At 38.9% G+C, this 8,960-nt stretch overlaps 1 long non-coding RNA gene across 1 annotated transcript in view; it reads right to left on the minus strand.

Moving 5' to 3' along the window:
• Positions 1–3,255: 3,255 nt before the first annotated feature.
• The window catches only part of LOC121929621, a 13,335-nt gene continuing 7,630 nt past the window's right edge, over positions 3,256–8,960 (minus strand). The window contains exons 2-3 of the long non-coding RNA XR_006103701.1: positions 4,045–4,138; positions 3,256–3,431 (exon numbers count right to left, since the gene is read on the minus strand). This is a non-coding gene — a long non-coding RNA (uncharacterized LOC121929621). The remainder of the gene's footprint in view (positions 3,432–4,044; positions 4,139–8,960) is intronic.

An 8,960-nucleotide genomic window follows, 5' to 3' on the forward strand; every position in this document is an offset into this window, starting at 1 on the left:
ACACTTTATTGATTGTGACAAGCCAACCTTGAAAGCATCAAAGGCAGAAAGACTGAAGGAACATTCTAAACACATGACAGATTGAAAAACCCTATCCTCCATCTTGTCTTGATTGATTTATCCCTTGAAACCTTACCAGGTGAAGAATTTAGGCAAGAATCATATCAGCTACGGTGTGACAGAAGCTAGGGCATTTTGATAGCTTTGCAAGGATGTTGCTTTGGTGGGGCTATCCTCATCACAATTCTCATCTGACAGCAGCCATTCTATCAGGCTAACAGAACTGTGTGTTTTGGGACCAGTCACTCTCTCTTGGCTTGACCTACCCCAAAAGATTTTGGTGATAAAGAAGGGGACCATGCACCATGACGCTCGAGCACATTGGAAGAAAGATGGACTAAAATATAGGGAACACATATAATAAAAATTAAACACAGCCTTTTCCCATCTGAATGTTAAAATCCTCTGCGGAGACAGGGGAAGTTATAAGTAGTTCCTGAGCTTTGGAATAGGGTTGGAAAAAATATTTTCAATTATTTGGAAGATGAATGGGTCAACTTGCCCCCCAGACCTCTTCTGAAGTGGGAGGGCAGAAGGTGCTCTTCTAACTAGTTTTTAGTGACTTAAGGACTCTGACTGGGACATAATTTAAAACTCGTGTATTTCAAGCATCACATTTTTATTAAGAATTTCTTTGTAAACTACAGGAGCCATTTGGGTAATTTTCTAATTCTGATCGAGAGTGTCTACATTATGCAGTTCAAATGTTAATGGTGAATATTCATTAGGATTTCTTTCTTTCTTCTCTTGCTGCCAGATTTTTATTACACCAATATACCTTTTTGATTGTCAGTGCGGGTTATTATTTTTTTACTCTTCTTTGTCTAACCCAACTCTTAAGATGAACAAGTGAAGCTAGCTGACTCACCTCTTTGCACTTACAACCTTTTGTGTGTCAGAATTTTTCTGCCACAGGGGTTTTCAATAGTCCTTTCAACATTATAGCACATCATCTTGAAAAAGTGTAAAAATGACATCCCACCAAATTGCTGACCTTTGGTTTCATAATTAACAGTTATTGTGCTGACAATTTCAAACATGGAAAATGTAGCTTGTGCACAATGTCTGGTAATTGCTTTAGATCTTAGGAATGCATTTATATATAATTATTTATTTCTTAAGTTTCTAGTGCACTTTTTTTCCTGAAGAGCCCAAAGTTGTATTTGGTATGCTGCAGCTTTACATACATATGTATGCGAGAGCAGTGATACTGGGCAGCTGTACAAGTCTCGTAAATGATGATTCACATTGTGTCAGTGAGCAATGAGGGTGTAAGTTATCTCACCTTTTTGGTTGCTGTGGAGGCTTAAATATATATTGTTAGTCCAGACTACAATACAGCCATTGAATTTATTAGATTTGCCTGTACTGTGTTTTGATTCGTCATTCCAACTTGTTCATGATGGCATGTTCAGACTGTATCACATATTAAAATATCAATATACTTGGGTTCACATGTCACAGGAATCTATTATGCATTCAGTCCCAAAGGCCATCAGTGCCAAGTCAGAAATTGGATTCAGTGCTTAGCAGGACCAGCATTTAAAAACAATCTTGAAATGAGGGGCTATGGCTAAGCCCATCTGTGTTAATATAATTTATTTAACAACTGGTTCACCACTTTTATAAAAGTCCAATTATGAACATGTACAATACAAAAGCCATCTTTGTAGCTATCTTCCAGTACTGACTAAAGTAACATTTTGTTGAACAACTGCATATGTCACACCTCGAGATGCATTCTTATACAACTCTCATTCTAGTACTCCGGTATGCCAAGGAGATAAGACTCTTCAGTTTCATTTTTTTTGTGTTTCTCAGAATCCCATCAACATTTTTAATGCATCCAAGTTCCATATCAGATTGCAAATTGTTTTTTTTTCTATTTCTTGCATTTGAATGTGTGCATTTTTCTTCCAGATTTCCTAACGTATACATTTCATGCATTTCCTGATGATCTAAAGTGTTTTTATGCACAATTTTCAAGCAGACCTATTCAGAGTCATGCCATTTATTGACAAAGAGCACCAAGGTTCTTCCTTCCTAACCTTTCATTACATTTGAATGGGGCCTGAACTTGGAAAGGCATTTGTGTTTGTTTTACCAGAACTCTCAGAATCCAATCTTTCATCCAGCATAGTCAGTGATAATACCATCTGCAGAATTTTGAAAGTTGTATAACAAATATATATATTTATTCAGAGTTATGACCTGAACCAACAAGAATTGAATGCCAAGGCATTCATTTCTGAAAGAGAGGCCCGGTACAGACAGGTGGGAAGTGGCGTGCTGGTGCTGATTCTAGGGTTAGGGAGCATGCAGCAACCCTAGTACATGCTGGCGGTGCCATTTTGGTGTGTGCACATTTACACAGTGAACGTACCAATGATGTATCTCATGCAATGTGTCCAAATGGTGTGACGCACAAGACATGTCAGGGATATGCACCAGAGCACTAATGGCTCCTTGGCAGCATCGCCGAAGGAGCTGCATTTAGCAGCTCTTTTTTGCAGTGGATCGTTGTCGTGGAACTTACTCCTCACTCCTGGAACCTCCTTCCCTGACGAGCATATGTCATCACTTCTTTAACCAGTTTTGAAATGGAGTTTAAGACTACAGTGGTACCCCGGGATACGAATGCGCCGGGTTACGAATTTTTCGGGATACGAAAAAATCCCATAGGGATTTATTGCTTCGGCTTACGAAGGTTTCTTCGGGTTACGAAAAAACCGCGGCGCTATTTTCCGCCACCGGAGGGCAGCAGAGAGCTATTTTTCCATTAGCGCCTATGGGAATTCGGCTTACGAAGGTATTTCGGGTTACGAAATTAACCGCGGAACGAATTAATTTCGTAACCCGGGGTACCACTGTATATTATTCAGGGAAGCATTCCCAGGCATTGTGTAACTGTTATCTGACTATTATTTGATATCTGATTTGATATGTGATATTCAATGTTTTTAATTTGTTGCTTGCTTATTTTATCTAATGCTATCTTGTATTATTATCTATTGTTTTATATGTATTTGTTATTATCCTGTAGGATGTACACCATTGGCAGATATTATTTTTATCGATTTTTAAATTGTATGTACAGTGCTGTGTAAGTCTACAGTGCTATATAAATAAAGTTTAATAATAATAATAATAATAATAATAATAATAATAATAATAATAATGTGTACTTGCCCAGAATGAGAGTTGGGAAGAAAAATACTTCTTTGGCTGGATTTTTGCCTTCCTTTGGTGTAAGATATTTTCCCAAAGTGCATCATGGGTATATTGTCCTGAAGTATTACCAATTGCAGAGTTGTGTGCAGTTCCAAACCTTTCAGGAGTGTGAACATCCTCTCCTGAACTTGTGTGCTGACCTTTATAAAGAGAAGCGAACTGAAGTCATATCATGAAAGGCATGTGGTGGGAGTGAATTATAAGGCACCTGTGAAAATGTCCTAAGATGAAAACAGGTTATCTAGATATAATGACTCTGCATAATTATTTGAGAAAAGCAGCATTTTCATGTTTTACAATAACACCTATTGAGTGATAAACCCATTAAACATGACTGGTGTTGCTGCTTCTTAATATATTTTAATCTTATTCACAGTTTCTAATACTGTGTCTCTACTTAGGTTAATCTAGGTATATCCAATCAAGTGAAACAATAAATATAATTATGGATTCAAAATTAAAATGAGTGGGAATTAATTATATTCATGTATTCCTACCCACCACCATATGACAAGCAATTAACAACACATTACCATACATAGTGTGCTCAGAAAGAAAAAGAGAGAGAGAGAACGAAAAGAAATACAGAGTTCAACATGCATATTCAATGTAGAGAAAGGATTTTAGGTTTTTTCAAAGTCAGATAGAGAAGAAACCTAAAATTGTAACAAATACACTTAAATTCCTGAACCATATTGTCAGAAAAAGAACCTCTTTAAACCCCTTAAAAAGAAGCATAGGCCCAGTACATACCTGTAAAATGGTCCGGGCTGGTGGAGGCCTTTTTTCCGCCAGAGGGGAGCCGCAGCTGCCAAACCATTCAGCTTTGCGTCAGCGGAAAAAGAACCTGCGAAACATGGGTTCTTCTCAAACTGTGTTGATGGCATAACAAGTCCGCCACTGGCCCACTCATTACGTAAGTGCTGTGTGGCACCGTGTGGACACTGCATGGCACTTACGTAACAATGGCGGCGCCCATGTAGACAGGGCACTGCCATTGTTATGCCCTCATCACGTGCGAGGGTTGCAGGGCGTGTGGGTGCTCCGCCCCCCAGGCAACCCTCGCACATGATGAAGGCATCGGATAGGCCCGTCTCTGCCAAGCCATATTTTAAAAATAGGTTGCTCTCATGGAGAAAGGCAATCAGGCATTTTATCAATAGGCAGCGGGGGGGGGGGAACAGTATCATTTCAAAATATAAAAGAAGAAGGATTGGGAATTCCTTGTACAAAGTTATTATTATTATTATTATTATTATTAACCTTTATTTATAAAGCGCTGTAAATTTACACAGCGCTGTACATACAATCTTTTTAATTGGACGGTTCCCTGCCCTCAGGCTTACAATCTAAATAGTTACTGTGATGAATCTCACTTATTAGTAGAAATAGATTATCAACATCCAGATTAAGTCAGAGGTCTAACATTTATATTTATTCAACTTAAAAACATAGCATTAACAGCCTTTATCTTTACATATATATGGTGACTGCTCAAAAATGAGAAAGCCTATATAATTTAACTGTGGACTGTTGGCATGGGAAGTTGAGGTCTCATGCTGTCATAAAAAAAATAATACAGTAGGTTCACAACTAAAGACACAAACTCCATAATGACTCTTATATAACAATTTTTCTATGTATTCTTTTTATTAATAAATACAGAAATAATCTAGATCCACTTGTTTCTCATCGTTTCTTCTTGATCTTTGGAATGACATCTTCACTTGAAAGCTACAAAAAGAAACACCATATATACATTTATTGCATGTTTGTTATGAAATACTGAATGTCTGATTTATAGTGACCTAAGGTGAACCTATTATGAACTTTTCTTGACATAATTTATTAAGAAGGGGTTTGGCCTAGCCTTCCTTTGAGATTCAGAAAGAATGACTTGCCCAGGTCACCCTGTGGGTTTCCATGGCCACACAGGGATTCAAACCCAGTGCGCCATACTGGCTCTTACTAGCAATATGAAGTCTCCTTTCTTTCTTTCTTTCCTCCTTCTCCTTCTTCTCTTCCTCCTCCTGTTTTTGCATTCTCACTAAATTGGGTAAGATGGTGATAATTCTGTATATTTTAATGGTTTCTTTGCAAAATGTCTTTTTACACAAATTCCAGAAATTTCATCAATGTGAAATTGCTTGTGAGTGCTTTTTAAAGAAAAATAATAATTTCACAGAAAGCAATGTATTTTTCACAAAATACACAGTTGTTGCTTCAAACATTATTGTATCTCACAAACAAGGTCTCCCTCTTGCTCTCCTTCATGAACATTCATGTACACACACACACATACACACTGTCCAAAAAAACCACAAAAAAGTCCCAGGATGCAGAAAATTTCATTGTAGTTGACCAATTTTCTAGTACACTGGCTTTTTCATCAAGCAAAGGTGTTAAAAATCAAATAGCAAAAAGAGGGGAAAATAACAGTGTCAAAGTCAAGGGCCCACATTTTGTCAAGATGTCATTTTTGTTATTCTCTGTTAAAAGGTACAGAAGGATATCCATGTAGGCAGAGGCCGTTCCTCGACCTTGGCCATGACCCTGGGAGACAGAGTTGAAAAGTCCAGGAAATAAAATTTAAACTCCATTAGCACAACAAAAAACAAAACAAAGGCGGGTTATAAACTGCCATAAAGTATGCACTCCGCGCGTACTAGGATTAGGAAGGGCCGTATTAGGGTTAGGAAGGTTCTTACCTTCCTGACGGCCCTTCCTCTCAGTATGTGCAGAGTGTGGACTTTATAGCGGTGCCCATCCACATGGGTGTTGCCATTTTGATGTCTTGGACACTGTGCGTCCAGATGTGTCGTGGCGGAAGTGACGCCGCGAGGGCGCACTCCGCCCCTCTTGGCGCCACTTCCGCGTTCTGAAAAGGAGAGCCATTTCGGCACTCCTTTTTTGTTGCGCGGGGAAGCCTCGTGGTCTGGCCGCTGGGGCTTCCCTACGCAGCGAATGGTGGCGGTGGGAAAACAGCCCCTTGAGGGCTGTTTGTAACCCGCCAATAACTCCTTTGAGATCCAGGTTGTCTCTATCCTGTGCAAGGTTTCCCATCCCATTCTTTTGCAGAGAACATTGGATTGAGGCTGTTGTACTTTGGTCACATCCTGAGAAGGCATTACTCACTAGAAAATGCAACGATGCCTGGTGAGTTAGAAGGCAATAGGAAAAGAGGAAGACCACATAGCAGATGATAGATGCTCAATGGATAGACAATCATTGAGGATACTGCACTGAGTCTGAATCTGAGTTGGAGGAGAGCTGTTGAGGACATGGAGTCTTGGAGGTATTTCATTCACAGGGTTGCCATGAGCTCGGCTGACTTGAGAGCAGTTACCAACAACAGAAGTGCTGTACAATCCATTCTGCATCCCCTAGACTAGCTTGCTATCTTTAGGTTTGGTGACAGAGGATGGTGTACCACCACTGCTGGAACAATATTTATCTGCCATTCCATTCGTTCTCTATGTGTAAAGTGGAAGAAGGATTTATTTTCTTCACTTCCGCCAAAAGAAGTCTGGGCCCACCCCTTGTAAAGAAAGTATGTGCTGTTTTTGGCATTCTGCAGTAATCTTATTTGTGAGTTGTCCTTCACAGAAGCATTGCAGTAGTCATAACTTATTTAGTACTGAATGTGTGGTGACTTGTTTCATGTGACTACACAATTACAACATTTTAATACAACTTTAACTGGCCTGACTCTGCCATACAGAAGCTTGAGATTTGTAGTTTGGGGAGGACACAGAGAATGAGCACTAGAGCTGAAAATTCCAAATCCCTCACCAAATGGCAAATTACATGATTCCACAGAGTGGATTATTATGAAAAGCCATTTGCATTTTTGGTACACATTTTCTTAATGAGTATATGTGTGTATATTTATATGTAATCTGTAATCTGTATATTTATTTACTCATTTTACCCAATGTACTTGTTTTCCTCACCTTGACCAAATGGTTGTTGGTGTGTATTTTTTTATCTCAAATGTACAGATGTGTTAGCTTTTTGGACTTTAAAATGTGAGCATTGCTTTGGCACAGTTGATTTCTCTGAAATGCCCCCAGGTCTTTGACAATATGCAAACTTTCTGCAATCAAGTTGTGTTTTGTCTCACTGTGAGTCTCAGAAAGTGCAGAATGGCTACTTTTATTGGGTCATTTGAATCTTGGCAACATTCTTTTCCATCCTTCCATGCAGGTTAGACTGAATGCTGCAAGATTGTGAAGGTTAGAAAACCTAGATTGCTAGGGTATTTGATGAGTGTGTGTGTGTGTTTGTAGCTGTCTTTGTTCCTTTGGCAGCATCTGCTACACACTACTGTAACTGGAAGAGAACTGGATCATTTTTTTTACCTTTCTCTAACAAGTTGCTGTCTTCATGAACCCCACTATTAATAATATATCTATACAGTTTTTATTTTGTTGTGCACTGTTTCTTGTTTCTGTTCATTTCACACTCCATGGCAGAGTCTCATGGGAATGGAAACAAGTTTGGACTGGGTTTTTTAATCTTGTATTCTCAAATATCATCCTCCGCTTACCAAAGTTCATGCATTTTATATGATGGTGATCTCAATGCTCAGCACTATAATTTCTCCATCCAAAACCAGAATTGAACTTTACCCCTTACATCCCATCTCTCATGTGAATATATCCTGGCCCTTGTTATTCATTAAACTATTTCTGCAAGCAAAAACTGGAATGTGTTTTAAAACGTGTTGATCTTTTCAGTGTGTGTGGTTGTTTTTGTTTTCTGTGTGAGGCTTTGAATAAAAACAACAACAACCTTGCCACAAGGTATGGTTCAGCACTTTAAATTTAGTGAGATAAATCATCCTTAACTGAATCACGGTGATTCACGGTGAAAGAACTGTACCTCATATACAACTGCAAATGTACAAGAAGAGACTTAATGTGAACACATCTGAAAATAAAATTTGATTCTTAACATTTTCTAGCTTTCTTTTGTTGTTGGTGGTGTCAGAGTCACTGGTTTTTGGTTTCCTTATCAAATTAGTGATGTGAGAAATATTCACTTCACATTTGGTATGTGGTTAGTAAATGGGGAAGGGTCCTTCAAAAGGTATACATACTGATTTGAGTGCCTCCATGATTCCAAGCCTTCTTAAAAATGGATCTAGGAATGGAGTGTACAATTGTATCCCACACATTACCTTTCAGGTATGCTATGTCTTCCTGATCATTTGTGTTACATACTTGAGGATATTTTTCTGCTTAATGCATAAGCCCCATTTATTATTTTTTAAAAAACCAAATGCAGGTAGTATTGTCCACCTGCTTCACACAGTAATCATAGAATCATTGAATTGTAGAGTTGGAAGAGACCACTAGGGCCATCCAGTCCAACCCCTTGCCATGCAGGAAATCTAAATCAAAGCATCCCCGACAGATGGCCATCCAGCCTCTGTTTGAAGACCTCTAAGGAAGGAGACTCCACTACATTCCAAAGGAATGTGTTCCACTGTCAAACAGCCCTTACTGTCAGGAAGTTCTTCCTAATGTTGAGGTGGAATATCTTTTCCTGTAGCTTGCCTCCATTGTTCCACATTCTAGTCTCTGGAGCAGCAGAAAACAAGCTTGCTCCCTCCTCAACATGACATCTCTTCAAATATTTAAACAGGGCTATCATATCACCTCTAA

This window comes from Sceloporus undulatus, chromosome 4, assembly GCF_019175285.1.
Source record: "Sceloporus undulatus isolate JIND9_A2432 ecotype Alabama chromosome 4, SceUnd_v1.1, whole genome shotgun sequence".
Classification (NCBI taxonomy): domain Eukaryota; kingdom Metazoa; phylum Chordata; class Lepidosauria; order Squamata; family Phrynosomatidae; genus Sceloporus; species Sceloporus undulatus.